Here is a 16193-nt window from a genome sequence, read left to right as displayed (position 1 = left end):
AGCCAGTTTAAGACTGGATCTACCAGAAGGCTGTGAACAAGTAAATGTGAATGAAAACTTGTGTTACAAGACAACTGTTTCTCTAACTTCTTAGAGTAACTAGGAACCTGGTTAAAGTTCACAGGCTAGAAGACTTTTTTTTTCTTCATCATAGGGGATTCAGCTACCCTTGCAGCTGGCCATAAATGAAGACCAGGCTTTGCCACTCTGTGCTTTCACAAGGTATTGTTAGGTCAGCAAAGCCATCAATTAGGCTGTCTGAAGTTTTATCACCAGCACAGCAGCAATAAGTGCTGGCCCAGAAAGACTTCTGCTCTTCTGCAACTCCTGCAGTTTAAGCCTGTAAAGTCAGGGGTCATTTAGAGGTCAGTGCCAGCTGGGGGCGACCTTTTCAGCCAAGAGTGGGACACCCAAGGCAGAGCATTAAGCAACTGCTGACCATAAACTGAGGCACCTTTCAACTCAGTAGAAAGAGGGAGTCATAGGTACATGTGTTTAATATTAGGCCCAAAAGAACTTTTCCTCAAATCAGGTACCATAGCTGGAGTAGTGGCCGAAGCGTTTGAGCATTAGGTAAAGCCAGTTGTTTGGCTAGTAAGCCTGAATTTAATTTGGTTGGTAACCCACAAAAAAAGTTTGCATATTTTCTGTTAGTTTAATGCACAACAATCCACATCAGCTCAAACCCAGTAAAAATACCCCCCCCATATTATTTATACAATTTATTCAAAACAAGGCAATTTTCTATGGCTCACAAACCACACTTGTTTTTATTTTTATCCCTGTTCTTTGTGTTTTAAGAACACTTTCAAGCTTATGTTCAGGTTTTGTCTGGTATTTCACAGTTCAGACTTCAGTCTAGTGACCCTTAAGGAGTGCTAATGAAGTTGAATACTAGTGTTTAATCCTCTTCAGAAATACTAACATGCTCATCATCCAAAACAGCCTCCTTAGCTGCCATTGGGCCTGATCCAAAGTCCACTGAAGTTAATGGGAGTTTTTCAGTCAATAATGGAAAATTCAATTAATCAGCTCACTTCGTAGAATTCTAACACTTACACAGCTGGGCATCCGACATATACTATACTAGCCACTGTGTTGCTCCCCTCAGGTTAAAGTCCATCAAAGATAACAAAAGACAGTACACCTTTGTTTAGATCTCCTGTAATCACACTGGTGGGAATTCCATTAGACAGATGCATAAATGCTACAAATAACACCAAAGGGCTTTTTTGCATCTCTATGTTTACATCCAAAACAAAGGCATTCTTTATTCTTCAAGGAAAGTGTAGCTCAGTTGTCAAAAATGTCATCCTGCCTCTGAATTAGTCAAGAGGAGACTTCAAGTATTAAAAATAAAAACAAAGAATTGATTCTGTTGCTCATTTCTTCAGCTAGCAGTGATTTCAGCTTGGTGGAGGTATTTCCTACTCTAACACTGTGACTTCTAGACACAGTTTCCGTCCCCAAAGACAACGGTCTCTGATAGGACTTAATTTGCTTAGCTGCTTTCCAGCAATGTTAGCACGTTGACCAAATGGGGGCTGACCTGAACCTTCTGTATCCAGCATGCCTTTTATCAGCTAAAGTTAAGGCCAATAGAGATTAAGAGAAAAGCCTGATAAGACTGTTTTCTCTTCTCCTATGAGCTTCTAATGATGTATACAGATGGCAAGGTTTTAAAGAATGCAGTGAGTGCTTATTTGGACGGCCTGTAAAAAATCATAGACAAGAGACCCTCCCCCACTTTTTGTCTTCTGAGCCCCTATTTTCTTCAATCCAGCCACTCTTTAGGGCAACTAAATTGCTTTTTCAGTTTTTATTTAAACCCCAACCACTTTTATTATTTACATCTGGTGGTCCCCTTATTTATGTCCCTTTCCACTTCCCTCCCAACACTCCCTTACTCACAGGGCTGCAAGGCATTATGGTTCTTCAGTCTCAGCAGGAGAACTCCACACTGCCTTCAAACAAATAATTAAGGGGAAGGTTAAAGGTTCACCTAGAGGTCATAGCTTTGGATACTGGTCAGAATGTTTACATTAGTAAAAAAATGGGCGTCCTCTGAAGTGGTTTTTCAATGGGGTTTACACAACAATGCAGGGCATTGAGAACATTTTAAGTCCGGAAAGTAAAGTGACTCAACTGGCTCACATGTATGAGCATACAAAATTTGGTTTGACAGTGTTACGTATTCAACCAGGATACTGGCTTTATGGGATGAATTCTGAAAACCCAGCCTCTGTTTCTGCATGCACTTGTCAGCCGTTCACTTCCAAAGGAAGACATTTTGCCCTAGGTTTATTAAACCCACAGGAGTAATTCTAGCTCTTCTGTATGAACTACTCGATGATTCAGGAGGTATTTTTTGATGAGGAAGCTGAAGCCCTGAAAGTGAGCCCCCAAAGCTGTACTGCCTTACAGAAAAAAATCCACTAGGGAGACTTGTACTAAATTATAAAGCCACATATTTCCAGTAAATGCTGAAAGGCCACCATAGATATAATTGCTAACGAACATAGCACTTGAATTTGAACCCTACTTTCTAGGCGCTCCTTTTTGTTCCTCCAATTTTGCACATACAAAAAATTGCAAGAGCAATTGATGTCACTTAGACATGCAAGTACCTTGCTGTAGGGGGCAGGGGTACAGTCAAGTACCTGGACATCTAGGTTTTCAAAGGAGCATAGGAGAGTTAGGCACCCAAATCCCATTGAAATTTAATTCCCTTTGAAAATCCCAGCCTAAAATTGCATCACTTATGCCCTCAAGTAACTATATCTGCAAAACGTCATCTGAAATTATTTGTATCAATAAAACTGCAGATGCAAAAGCAGATGTAGAGTTCCGTTCAGGTTGAAAATCAGGTCCAATATTCATTAGCAATGACTATATCACATAAACTGCCAGCACAACTGGCAGAAATGCACAGAATAGTGTTTGTGTATTATAATTTTCATGCACCATCAATGTGAATGATGCATAATAGAGAAATGGAAGCCATAGTCCCTGCCCTAGAGTCTAGACTTTACATTTTCAGAAGGCTTTTCTTTTAAATGCCTCAGGGTGTTATTTTTGGGACCAAAATAAAGCAAGATCTAGTCCTCGCAAAATATTTCAGTTCATGTATTACAGAAACACTGTAACGTTACTTTGGCAGAAATGTTTTTAAGGGATATTACAAGACCAGTGAAAAAATTAAACAAAAGTACAAATAACACTATTTTCAGCATTATTTGGGCCCCTATGAAACAAGAATTCACAGCTCTGTTCCTTAGCATTAATTGCCAACCTTGATGGTTGCTTTCACCCAGCCAGCAAAGACTGAAAGGGAAAAGGTGAACGAATCATCTCCAATGGAGAGAACTGCTCTATTATTAATCATAATAATTATTTGTATTCTAGGAGCACATAGCAGTTCCAACCAAGATCAGGGCCCTGTTTCACTATGTCCTGTACAAACACATAACGAGAGACATTTCCTGTCCCAATCTGAGTAGCCAGGATAAACAAAAGGTAGGATAAAGGTAGCATTATTGTTGTTCCCAGTTATAGAAAAGAACTGATACGGAGGGAGATTAAGTGACTTGCCCAAGGCCATACAGGGAATCTGTGTCAAAGCCAGAACGTGAACCTAGATTTCTCCACTCCCCATCCTGTGATCTGTCCAGTCCACCATCCACATAATCATCTTTCCTCTCTCCATCCATATTAACATTCAGGCACATTGGCAGCGGTGTAGGAGTGAAAGTCACATTGCTGCTATATGTGCCATACCTGTTCTGGGTATAAAGAGGGGACTTCAGCCTCCAGGCTGTCAATTTGATACCTTTCACAAGCTCTGCATTCATACACATGCAGAATTTGGCCCTTACCCTGGAATGATAAACGAGGCATGTATTGTTAAGGAGAATACATGTAATTGGTGTACTATGTATAATGCAACTCTCACTCCCAACATCTTGCAGATTTCAGATTACCACCCCTACTAATTCAAACAGTAGGCATTGGCTATGAAAGGAGGTATTTCTGTTAACATTGTTACATAAAGCAGTCACATAAATGACACAGGGTCAAAATCTATTCGCCTTTCTCACTCAAGTGGTTCCACTTATTTCATTGGAGCTTTTTGTGTGAGCAAGTCAAACAGGATATAGATCAACATGTAAGATGACGTGGACATTTAAAAGAAATCTCATTACTTGATAGTGTTTTATCTGTGCTCAGCCAAAAAAGAGCAGTAGCGGTAAACTAGTGAATTCTACAGTTTGCAGAATATCCTAAGTGTAGTTAGGCATTTTGCTTAGGCAGACCAGCTGACCTAAGCTTCTTCTCACCTCTAATTAGCACCATTCTAATATTTGTAAAAATTGCAGCTATTCAAATGACATCACTGTTTTTTAAACACAAACCTGTGTTCTATATTTTGTAAGAAGTCATACACAATATTTAATTGCATCAATACATGTAGTTACGATATTCTATCCGAAGTCACTTCAGAATGATTTTAAAGTCACATTTACCTAATACATTTTAATTTTATGATAAACCATTGTTTATTCTGCTAAAATTTCAGAGAAATACTAATGCAAACTGCAAAAGAAAATATTCAGAAGATACAGATCTCTTGGTCTGCATGCTCAAGCATGACACATTAAAATACAATTTTTGAGGTTTGCCACTGGTTTCATTGTACAAAATTTCATTTTGTAAGATATGGCTCATTCCATTTGTGAGTCAGTCGGGGATTAGTATCTGCAAGTGCACTAGATCCTGCACTGACCTATACTGGGCAGGTTGCTTCAACCCCACTGTAAGGCTATTGGAGGAAATTCATTTCACCTGCATAAGGCCATAACAGTCTGGTTTTACGTGGGTGAAAAACAGCAATGTTTGGAAACATAAAATTCATCCCCAACCTGGGATCAGACTGGCTGGTTGAAGCACAGAGTGGCATTCAGCCCCAGTCACTACCTTAGGTTATAGGCTGGCAATGTGAGACCTAAGTGGTAGAGAGGATCTTGTGCTGGTCCTCCACAGCAAAGTGAATTTCCCTTCTTGAGAAGAAGGAGGTAGAATATGAGGCCACAGAGTTTAGCTCTAAACTTCATCAGTATCACTATGCTCTCTTGATTCCACTTAAAATATCCATAACAGACAATGACATGTTAAAATAACAAAAATTCTTTACATCAATCAACTCACTGCATTCATAGAAAGACCCTCAACTCTTTAACACTGAAAAAAAGAGAAAGGAATAGATCAACAAAAAGAATACACTTCCAGTCAACTCCAAAGATTAAATACAGCAGTGCCTTGTCTCAAATTACATTGTAAGCTGTTTGGGGCAGGAACCATGTCTGCCTGGGTGTTTGTAAAGGACAGAGATCCTGACTAAAGATTCAGAGTAGCAGCCGTGGTAGTCCGTATCCACAAAAAGAAAAGGAGGACTTGTGGCACCTTAGAGACTAACAAATTTATTTGAGCATAAGCTTTCATGAGCTACAGCTCACTAAGGATTGTGGCACTAACTTAATAACAACAAGTAATAGTAATTATAATAATAATCATGTTAATATATTTTCTTTATTATTAAATGTGAGATCTGGCCTATCGAAAATTCACACCTCTGAGAGATGTAGTTAACCCAACTTAAGCCCCAGTATAGATACTGCTAGGCTGATGGAAGAGTTCTTCCGTAAACCTAGCTACTGCCTCCGGGGGGGGCGGGGGGAAGGACTCATTACAGTGAAGGAAAAACCACTTCTGCCACTGTAGCAAGTGTCTACACTGAAGCACTACAGCAGCATAGTCTGTCTGTCATACAAACAGAGCCTGATTTTCAAAGGCTTTTAGGCAGCTAAAGATGCCTCTCCATATCAATCCAGTCAATCCAAATCAATAGGAGTTAGGCACCTCACCTACTTAGGTGTTTTTGAAAATCCCACTCGGCAGCCAACTGCAGCTTTAGGCACCTAAATACCTTTGAAAATCTGTCCCTTAGTACTTACGAAAGTTACCAGACTGAGAGCCCTGGAGCCTGAAGTCTTCTACCCAGCTACTAGATACAACAGTGAGCGTGTTACTGCAAGTTTTTCCACAAAGCTCAACCTATGTGCCTCAACCCTGAATTAGGAGGTGTCAATTCTAGGGGTAAGATAGTAATCCGGGCTCTGTGCCCTTTCATAGTTTTGGCCCCTACCATATCAGGTTAGATTACAAGCCGCTAACTAAGAGTAAAATTCTCTGCATCCCATTTCCACGACCCTGAGCCATCCAGTGGAATCTTTTGAAATATTCAGTGCTCCATGTATCAAAGCAAAATACAGTTTTGTTTTGAGTAAAAAAAAATTGTTGTTCACAGATAGTGGTAGGAGTAAGTAGTGATAGTTTGTTCACAAAATATAATACACTTTTTTTTTTCCTGGCAGGTTTGTTTAACATCATTACATGGCACTTAACACTGCATGAAATGGCTGTTTCCACATTGCCCCCATTCAGCAAAGCCCTTCAGCCTGTGCTTAACACTCACTGGGATTTAAACACGTACTTCCGTTCATTGCTGAATATGGGCCTAAAACAGGTAAAAACTCCAATGTGTGTAATTTTTGATGGGAGAATTAATCTTCATCCTAATGACATTTCAACATTCAAACTGTGAAAAATGTCAATGTTTTGGCTAAAAAAAACTTTTTTGGTTTTCATTTAAACTAAGCCCACTGTCACTCAACAATTTTCTGAGAAAAAACACATAATTTGTCTGGTTAGTTGTGAAATCTAATTATATTTTGTGAATTTGAAATGAAATGGACAAAAAAATTCACACGGAAAAGTTTTCTAATTTCGTTGTGATTTTTTTGCTGAGCACTGTTCATGATGCTTATGTATGTGACTCGTTCCTACCATACCCTGAATGTGTAATCTCAGAGGAACAGAGCTATCTGGAAGTGTGGAATCTGAGAGACTAAAACTGCAGCAACGTTTTAATATCTATAAAAATACCCCCCCTTTAAAACTATTCATTGTTTATCAATCAGATTTTTATTTTTGCAGCTGAAATCTAACCATCTTGGTTTGTTTAACCTTTTCACTCTAGTGTGTGTTTTGAACTGACAGAATTAGGTTTAGGTGTCCTTTTGTGTATGTGTGAATATATAAAAATGGCTGATAAACCCCTTGTTTCTGCTTCACTGACTCTATGCCACACCTGTTTGCCAACTCTTATGTGCAGCATTCCTTATAAGAAAGTATAAAGCTGAATGTAGACACTTGGATGTGAGCCACTCAAAAAGGCTTCCTTAAGTTAAGAATATTGAGCAGTGGAGTCACTTATATGATTGATTTTCAAAGAGGGGAAAAAAGAGGGAAGTATTTCTTGACAAAACTTCTTAACACAGGATTGGATAACTTTATTAGAGGCGTTGTAAGTATCCCAGGGAAGATTAGGCTATTTTAAAAGTGGCAGGGCTGGCTGCCTATTAGATAGATAGTCTTTGTTCATTGATGGTTCCACAGACCTCTGCCATGTCTTGTATGTCACTTGTAAAAGTATCACCCTAATAGAAGGTGGCAATTTTGGAAATTACACTATGAGCGCTCAAAAGTCTGTGTATTTCAGTATTGCCAATCCCAAATGTTCAAAAACCATGAGACAGGATGCCCAAAAGCATGAGAGTGACTTAAAAATCATGATATATATATATATATATATATATATATATATATATATATATATATATATCTTTATTTACCTTCTGGTTTTTTGAGACTTTGGGGAACACTTGAGTTACATTTTCAAGCATTTATCCACAAGCAAGAGGGCTAGAAACTTACTTTAGAAAGAAAGAAAGAAAGAAAGAAAGAAAGAAAGAAAGAAAGAAAGAAAGAAAGAAAGAAAGAAAGAAAGTCAAGATTCTCACCTAACCACTTTTTCTCTGGGAGATGGGACTTAAGTTAAACATGAAATACCATGAAACTCCTGATAAAATCATGAGAGTTGTCAACACTGGTATTTATTTAGCTCACAGAAAATGTGTGTCTTTAAACATGTAGCTCTTCTACCAGGTTATATTCTGGAGCATGGGGAAATGATTGGGCTCAAGCCAAGAGTTTGAGGGTCTTTTGCTTTGTTTTGTTTTAACAGCCAGTGCTTGTAGTACATATACTGAAAGTGCAAATGCTACAGAGTTACACTTGTTTATTCCATACAGTAGGTGTTTGCACATGTGGACTGTATGGGAATCTCCCCTCTGCAGTAGTTTGGGGGCAAGAAAATGAAACCATTTTTTTTTGTAGACAGAGAAAGTGAAGACTGAAACATACAGTGTTGACCTTAGGTTTTGCAGAACCCAATACAATCATCACTCCTGACTGTTTTCCCCCATTTCAACGGGCACACAGTAATCCCTCGTCCTGGCTGCCTGCCTCTGCCCACTTCCACATACTTGTTTATGTGCTCAGTGGCCCCTGGTGACCTCCTCCACTGCATGTAGCAGGAAGCCAGGAGGTGGAGCCAAAACATAGCTTTCCGAATGGGACGTGCAGATGGGAGAAATCACTGTGTGCTGTGACCTGCTGGAGTCAGATGGGACCATGCATGAGAATATGGGATGGTGCCCTGGCTCCATGGCTGGTGGGCTGAGTGCATATCTGTGTCCTTGGAAGAGGGGGACCATACGCTAACACATAGGTCACGCAAGCCTAGTGTTGCCACTTTACATATGTTGTCTAATAGTCATATCCTGTATGCAATTAATTTGAGAGTGCAATTAATTTATCTGAGTAAAAGTTGTATCTTCATTGCTACAATTCCATTTTGGCCACAAAAAGTGAGCTAGGTCCATGACTGAGTACAACCCCATTTGTACTTTGTTAAATTGTACAACCCCAGGGGATTGCATTACCCATGATTTCAAATATACTGTGAAACCCCATCATGAATGAGAACCAGTTAGAGGAATAAATCTGTTAACAGTGAGTTTAATGAAGAATTCCCGCTACACAAAGAAACCTCTACACACAGATTTTTCATTATAAGCTTTCATGATATTTTAACCTAGGTAGGAAATTATCTTTTATTTCCCTTGGAATTCTGAATGATAATAAACACAATTCAGTGAATGTAATCACACCTCATACCACATAACAAAGCATCCCAGCAGGTCATGATTTTTGTAGCAATGTCTGTTACTCTTTCAGAATGCCATCAGATTATTCATATATGGTTATTTATCATGCACCGTAAAACCGATCTTTCAAAGGTACTTGAAAGGAAGGGAGGAGACAAACAGACAGAGTTCCTTAGCTATTCATATCTTAAAGATAAAATGCTAAGTCAATAGACATAAGTTGTAGTATATTACCTCATCCTGTACTTGATTTATTGCAAATGGGAAGCAACTAGAAACTAAATTACTTTGAAAGTTTTACTACTGACATTAAAATTCCAGGTCTGTATACATACATCTTATGGAGACTCTGAACACAATTTTAGCTAATTTGGCATGTACTCTACTTTGCTTGCACTGGACTGTCCACATTAAAAGTGAATTCAGACCTTTCTATTGATTCTTAACTAACACTTGAATTTCAAGATGTGTTATTTGTCATGTTAAACTCACAGGATGAGATTTTGAAAACTGGGAGCGGCTAAGTGTTCAGCACTTTCAAAAATCAGGCCACTTATTCAGGCCCTTAAATGCAGATTTGGGATCCTAACTTTGGGCATTTTTGAAAATCCATATTTTTGTAATAGTCAATCAAATTAAAGTCACTTACAGAAATTCCTAACTAGTTTATATTCAGTTTTCAGCTATTTATAAATTAACCTGAAGGAGAGAGCTCAGCTATAAATTTAACCTCTGTTTAACTTTGCATCTTCATGATGAACTAAACATATTCATTCCAAATCCTACTTCTCAGCGGAAACGACCGAAGTATTAACTTGCCAAAAATGCACAAAAATGTTTAGCAATTATGTATTGGATGTGTCTGAAGAGATCAAGGTGCACTCACATGTCCCATGTTATGGATATCTCTGATTAGCTTGTCATCTATTCTGAAGAAGATGTAGCTCGATTCGCCTATGCTGTGTAGCAGGCCAGCTGTTAGCTGTCTGTCAAGCACCTAAAGTGGACAAGTAGTCCAGGAGCAAAAATGTCACTCCTTTGATCTGGCAAGGAGCAGCTGCTGATTTATAGAGTAGGACTTTGTTCTTCCGTTCTATTTTACTTTCTTTCCTAAGGCAGAACCACAAAATCCAGCAGACAAAAAAAAAAAAAAAAAAGTGCCGTTCTCTGCAACATCAACAAGCTCTGACAACTGCAACAGGGTTTTTCTTGGCCCTAACAAAGCTCTCAGGCATCTCCTTTGACGCTCACCTTTCCCACCCACTCCCCCCCCCCCCTCTTCTTTTTGCAATGTGGTAGTTATTGTTTAATTCAGCTTCTGTAAATGGAATGGACTGTGGCCAGCAAGCCTGGGGCATAAACACACCTGTATGAAAGAAGCCTTATTGTAGCAACCATCTACAACCAACCTGTACATGCACCACCAGTCTGTGAGTTCAGAAGGAATGCTCCATTTACCCTGACAGCAAATTTTGTCCAAAGTGAACTATTCTTTGTAGCCACTGTCCTGTCTTGGCCATGCTTGTATATTTTTTTCATTGTCATTAAAGCTTCAAATCTAAAGGAAAAAGGATTAGGCTGGGAAATATGTATTTTACCTATCAACCAGTGGACCTTAGGAAATTGGATCTTAACAGCTTAGTTTACAAAAACTACAGCCAAAATAAATGTATAGAAACACACGACTGAAAGTCTGAGAACTGCTGATCCTAAAGATGTTCACACTGATGCAGAGGCAGAGCTTCTGTGGCAGACACTTCCAGCTTATATCAACCTCAGTTTCTTTTTGAGAAACATTTTGGGAAAAGGTATTTAATAAGCAATGGATTTTGGCATGATTACAGTCAGAACATCACCTTGACAGCATGGAGTAAAGTTCTGTTCAGGGTCATATTGCAAGGAGCGGAGCAGCTTCTATAAGGTGCTGAGTACCCGAAGTGGGGTGTTGAGCTCCCATTTCTCCCACAGAAGCAACTGCAGAGTCACCTCTGTGAAGCTGACCCCTTCATCCAGTCTCAAGTTTATTAAAGGGAAAAAAATTCTGTAGGCCACAAGCAGATGCCGCATGGAGTTACCATGTTAAGGAGTGCATAACCCTGCGTGTAGAACGTTTGCTAAGAAGCCAGTATGTGTTCAGCGTTTCAGATGGGTGCGTACCAGCTATATGCCATACTCAGACTCCTTAATACTGCAGGCTGACAAGAGGAGGAAAAGGGTTAAAAAACAAAGGGGGGGGGCGTGTTGAGTGAGGAAGAATTGCAGCACCACTATCTTCCAAGATGAGCACATGTTAGCTTGTGGAAACAAATAAATACTTGCACAGCCAAGGCCCTAAGGGAGGCAGGATAATGATGATCTTCTACAGCATAGCATAAAATGATACATTAAAAACTATGTTGTCAGTGGAACAATAGAATATTAAGCAACAGTCCATAATAATTGGAGAATGTTTTAATTTAGCTATAGATAACTTTCTCTGGCTGGTGGCTACTAAAGTATACATGAGAGGAAGGGGAACTAGTGAAACAATTAGGAGTAATGGACAGAATATATATATATATAATCTCAGAACACACACCCACACACACCCATGTTACAGCTCCTATCACTGAAGTACCTAATCACTTCCCAAGTAAGTTGTAGCTACATAGTTATGTCCATACTTTTCTACTCCTTGCCCTTGCTTGGTTATGGGAGGCTCTGCTTAGGTTTTATATACATATATGATCATGTTCATTTCACCCCTTTGATCACTCCGCTTATGGCAAGCAGGCTTTATCAAAGAGCAGAGTCTTGAGGCTCAGCATGAGTGCCTGGCATGTTCAAAGGTGTTATCGACATGAGAATTGCTAGCTCAGTGGGGCAGGCTTTTCTTCAGTGTCTATACAGCGCCTAGCATAATGGGGTCCTAGCAATATTATTATTCACGAGTGGTGAAGGCAGGAGGGATGTACTCAGGTCATCCCAGTCTCATGCTGATAAAGCCTTTATATCTTTCCACACCATTGTGTATTGAGTGTATCCTATATGTATCACCGAAACAATGTTTTAGGACCACCTTAGATAGTCTATTAAAAACTTTATTGCAAGTGTTCTTTTAATGTTGTGCCTATGATAACAGGGGCCAAAACTGCTGTAAGCCAAACTGTGCAGGCCTCAGAGAAAGGAAAATTAAAATAAAAAAGGTGAGACTGCTCACTCTCCCACATGCATGCTTGCCTCATGGCTCATTCCCTACTACCCAGTCAGCCTCGCTGGGTAATCAGAGGTAAATGCAAAGCACAGCTGGTAAGTCAGGGATAGAGCTGGCTGGAGCTCTGCAGGGGCCCTGGAGTTTTGCATTTGTTGTGATTGAGGACATACATGTGAATGTTGCACCACCCCTCTGTTCTCTCTGCTGGCTCCATTCTTCTGAACCAGCCGAGGATTGAAATTGACAAGGTTTGTGCTCTCTGAAGCACTCAAAGAGGTGGATTCTTATGAATTTCAATACCCAGCTGGCTCACAAGAATTACAGAGGGCTGGTGGGAGTTTGTCCCAAATTGCATCACTTGTCTCTAAGGTTGCTGTTGGTGGGTTCCCCAGCTGATGAGCAAATGAACACTAATGCAAACTTTCTCTCTTTTTATTTTTAAAGGCTGGCTAACTAGCGAAGCATCTGGTTTCACATTTTAGGCTTGCCAACCTGGTTACTGTCACTTGAATATGCCATAAAAAAAGGAAATTATATCATAAAAAGGAATATGAAATTAGCACTATATGTGGTGGTCATATATCTTTAATCAACATTGGACAGTGTTGTGATATTTTCCCATTGTCATCAGTGTATATAGAAATGAAATACCGATCATGAAATTAAACAAATCAGTCAGCCTCTCTATGTATCGCTGGTTTCAGAGTAGCAGCCCTGTTAGTCTCTAAGGTGCCACAAGTACTCCTTTTCTTTTTGCAGATACAGACTAACAAATTTATTTGAGCATAGTGATGACGTGAGCTGTAGCTCACAAAAGCTTATGCTCAAATAAATTTGTTAGTCTCTAAGGTGCCACAAGTCCTCCTTTTCTTTTTTCTATGTATCTCTGTAACTTATTATGGGAGAAGTTTTGAAACAATATGTGATCTTACATCGTTTTAATAAAGGTTATGGATGGATTTTCAGCATTAACTCCCAATATTCTGACTATTTGGGCAAGTTTTGAGTAGGTCTCGAAAACTGCAACTGTACCACTTGTGGGGAGCGCATCCAACTGTACGCACATCAACCTGCGTTTGAGCTCATAAAACTGGCAACTGTAGGCTGCTTGATCTTCCAAGGTGCTGAGGGCTTGAGTTAATTATTTTATACAAAATGGAACAGTTTTAGGAAGAGAGCTTGAGAGGCCCCTGCCCCAGGATACTCTCTAGCACAGTGATTGGGCACTCTTCTGGGAGATTCAAGCCCCTGCTCTTCTCAGGCAAAGTGCGGATTTCATCCTTGATCTCTAGGGCTTAGGGATGAGCTAGGGGGCTGGGAGCATGCCCACTAACAGAAACTCTGGTGCCTAGGGGACTTTATTTGGGGCAATCTTAGGTGCCTTCAGGTTAGGGGGCAGCCAAGTGGGGTTTTGAGGATGTAAATTTTAGGTGTCAGAAGTGGCAGTTTAGGTACTGAAGGCCCCTAGTGGATCTAGCCCTAAGCCACTTTTGAAAATAGGACTTACGTGCTTTAGAAATTTTTACCCGTGCTTAATTTTAAGCACTCAAATAGTCCCATTGACGCTGTGTGGACAGTCAGCACGACTGTATGCCATTTCACATACTGGGCCAGATCCTCAGCTGATGTAAATTAGTGCAGCTCTTTTGAAGTTAATGAGCCTATGCTGATTTATACCAGCTATGGAGCTGGTCTGCGGTGGGTACCAATGAAGGATGTGTACATTCAAATTGGATACATCAGTAATAGTTCTGGCATATTTAAGAAGAGCATCTGAAAAAGTGCGTCATAACAGTACTTGAGCAAAGTTTTTGTGGTTTAATACTCACAGATAATGCTAACCACCTGTTCAACGTAACAGTCTTAATGTATGAAAAGGGGTTATTAAATTAAGAATGCAGATTGTTAAGTCTTTCCCTGCAGTATTTTCAATCCAAACATTGCTGAATTGTGCTAGGGCAATGGTCTCCAAACTGTGGGGTGTGCACCCCCTAGAGGGGCCCGGAGGAATGTTCAGAGGGGCATGCATCAGGGCACGGGCCAGACCCCACATGGGGTGGAGAGGGAGCACCCCCCCAGCCTTGCTCTGCCCCCAGCTGCAACTCCGCTCCACCTCCTGCTCTGCCCCCAGCCCTGCTCCGGCCCTGACCATAGCTCTGCTTCCCCCCGCCCACCCGCTAGCTCTGCCCTCATTTCCTCTCTACCCCCAGGCCAGCTCCGCCCTTCAGACCATGTTACTTTGCTGAGCCACCTGTGCAGTAAGGGAGGGGGCTGTTGGGGGCGGACTATTCCATTACTGGTAAGGGAAGGGGAACATGACAGGAAAAGTTTGGGCACTACTGTGCTAGGGCATGAGAATCTGAAGGTGAAATTGACAAGAAACTGACTAAATAAAAGTGAAAGTGAATTGTCCTTTTTCATTCTGTTTTCAGTATACAAACTAAGAAAAACATAGAAAGATAAATCAACAGCAAAGAGAGTGAAAACTCAATTAGAATATTATATTTCAGTCTGAATAATTAAAATTTATTTGTAACATCTGTGTATTGCTAAAAATACACAATTTGTAACCTGATAGTTCTCATTTAATATAATATTTAACTGTTTAATAGAGGTCAAAAATATAGACTCACACACATGCAAACTTTTAGCATGATAAAGTCCACAGCAAGGCAATAAAAGAAACAAAATACAAACACTCAATGACTAAGGAGTCAAAACAATCTTAACCTCTAGAAGCCAGATCAACTGGCAAAGGAGGGTATTTCATCCTGAATCTCCAACAGTTATTATATCCAGTCTTTCCAATGGGACTACATTATCATCCACAAAATTTTTAGCATCATCGTAATCATAAAATATATATTTTATATCTTTATAAATCACATGAGGCTTAACAGACTCCAGCAATGCCACATATGCTTTAACCCTAGTAAATTCTAGCCTAAGAGAGCCTAGACTGTGTTATATCATCTGAGTTTCCAGAGACATTTCAGGAAATATATTAGTTCTTTGATTCAATAAAATATATACTAAAAATTGCAATGGTCAATAGCGAAAGAGAAAGCTGGTATCTTCAAATGGACCTTGACAGAAGCCTGACTTGGAGGCATCCATGTCTATTTCCTATATGTCCCTCAATCACCGATCCACTCTGGACGGTGTAAAACAACTGCTCAATTTTCAAAGTGGACTACATGAATTCAGCACTCTGTGACCTATTATTTCGGTGATCAGCCGCCCTTTGGTGGGTGAAATTGGTGCCCACAAAAAATACAAATGCCATTTTTTCAGGCTCAAATTTTACATCTACATTTCAAATACAAACCTCACAGTTCTAACTAACTAACTGTAGATGCAAATCAGATAACTAGATGTCCAACTGCTTAGCTTGCACCTGCAAGAAATTTGCAGGTGAACAAAATGCAGGTAAAGATTTTACTAGACACTTTTCACTTCTAAATAACTTGTGGATGTAAATTTTGTGGGTGTAAATTTTGCACCCCAAATGAAAGAGGCAGGGCTTCAACCCTATTAAAAATGTATCCCTAAGTCTTACCTTGGAAATTGGACTTTCTGAACTGGTATTTTCAGTGTAACATAGTTTTATTTTAATATTTATAATATATCATGCTGTATACTATAACATTTTTCACATGAACTCCATCCCATAACAATTTACATAATCAGATAATTCATTTACAAAAAATATTTCAGAGGGAGAGAAATTAAGAGCCATAAACATGGGAGAAAATATAAGTCTTCATTGAGTTTGAAAATACTGTATCTGGAGAGTCAGTGATACAGGAGGGTTAATTCAAGTGGAAGGAACGGCAGAGGAAAAGGATGGTGGACGAAAGGGAATGAGATTG

General features: G+C 39.7%; 1 protein-coding gene across 7 annotated transcripts in view; it reads right to left on the bottom strand.

Moving 5' to 3' along the window:
• Window positions 1–16193, bottom strand: part of MEIS2 (Meis homeobox 2) — a 185541-nt gene that overhangs the window by 6963 nt on the left and 162385 nt on the right. The gene's annotated exons all lie outside the window — the stretch shown is intronic.

Source organism: Lepidochelys olivacea (assembly GCF_965140295.1).
Source record: "Lepidochelys olivacea isolate rLepOli2 genome assembly, chromosome: 6".
Lineage (NCBI taxonomy): Eukaryota > Metazoa > Chordata > Testudines > Cheloniidae > Lepidochelys > Lepidochelys olivacea.
The sequence above is the reverse complement of the archived record's forward strand: the minus strand, read 5'-3'. Positions and strand labels throughout refer to the sequence as shown.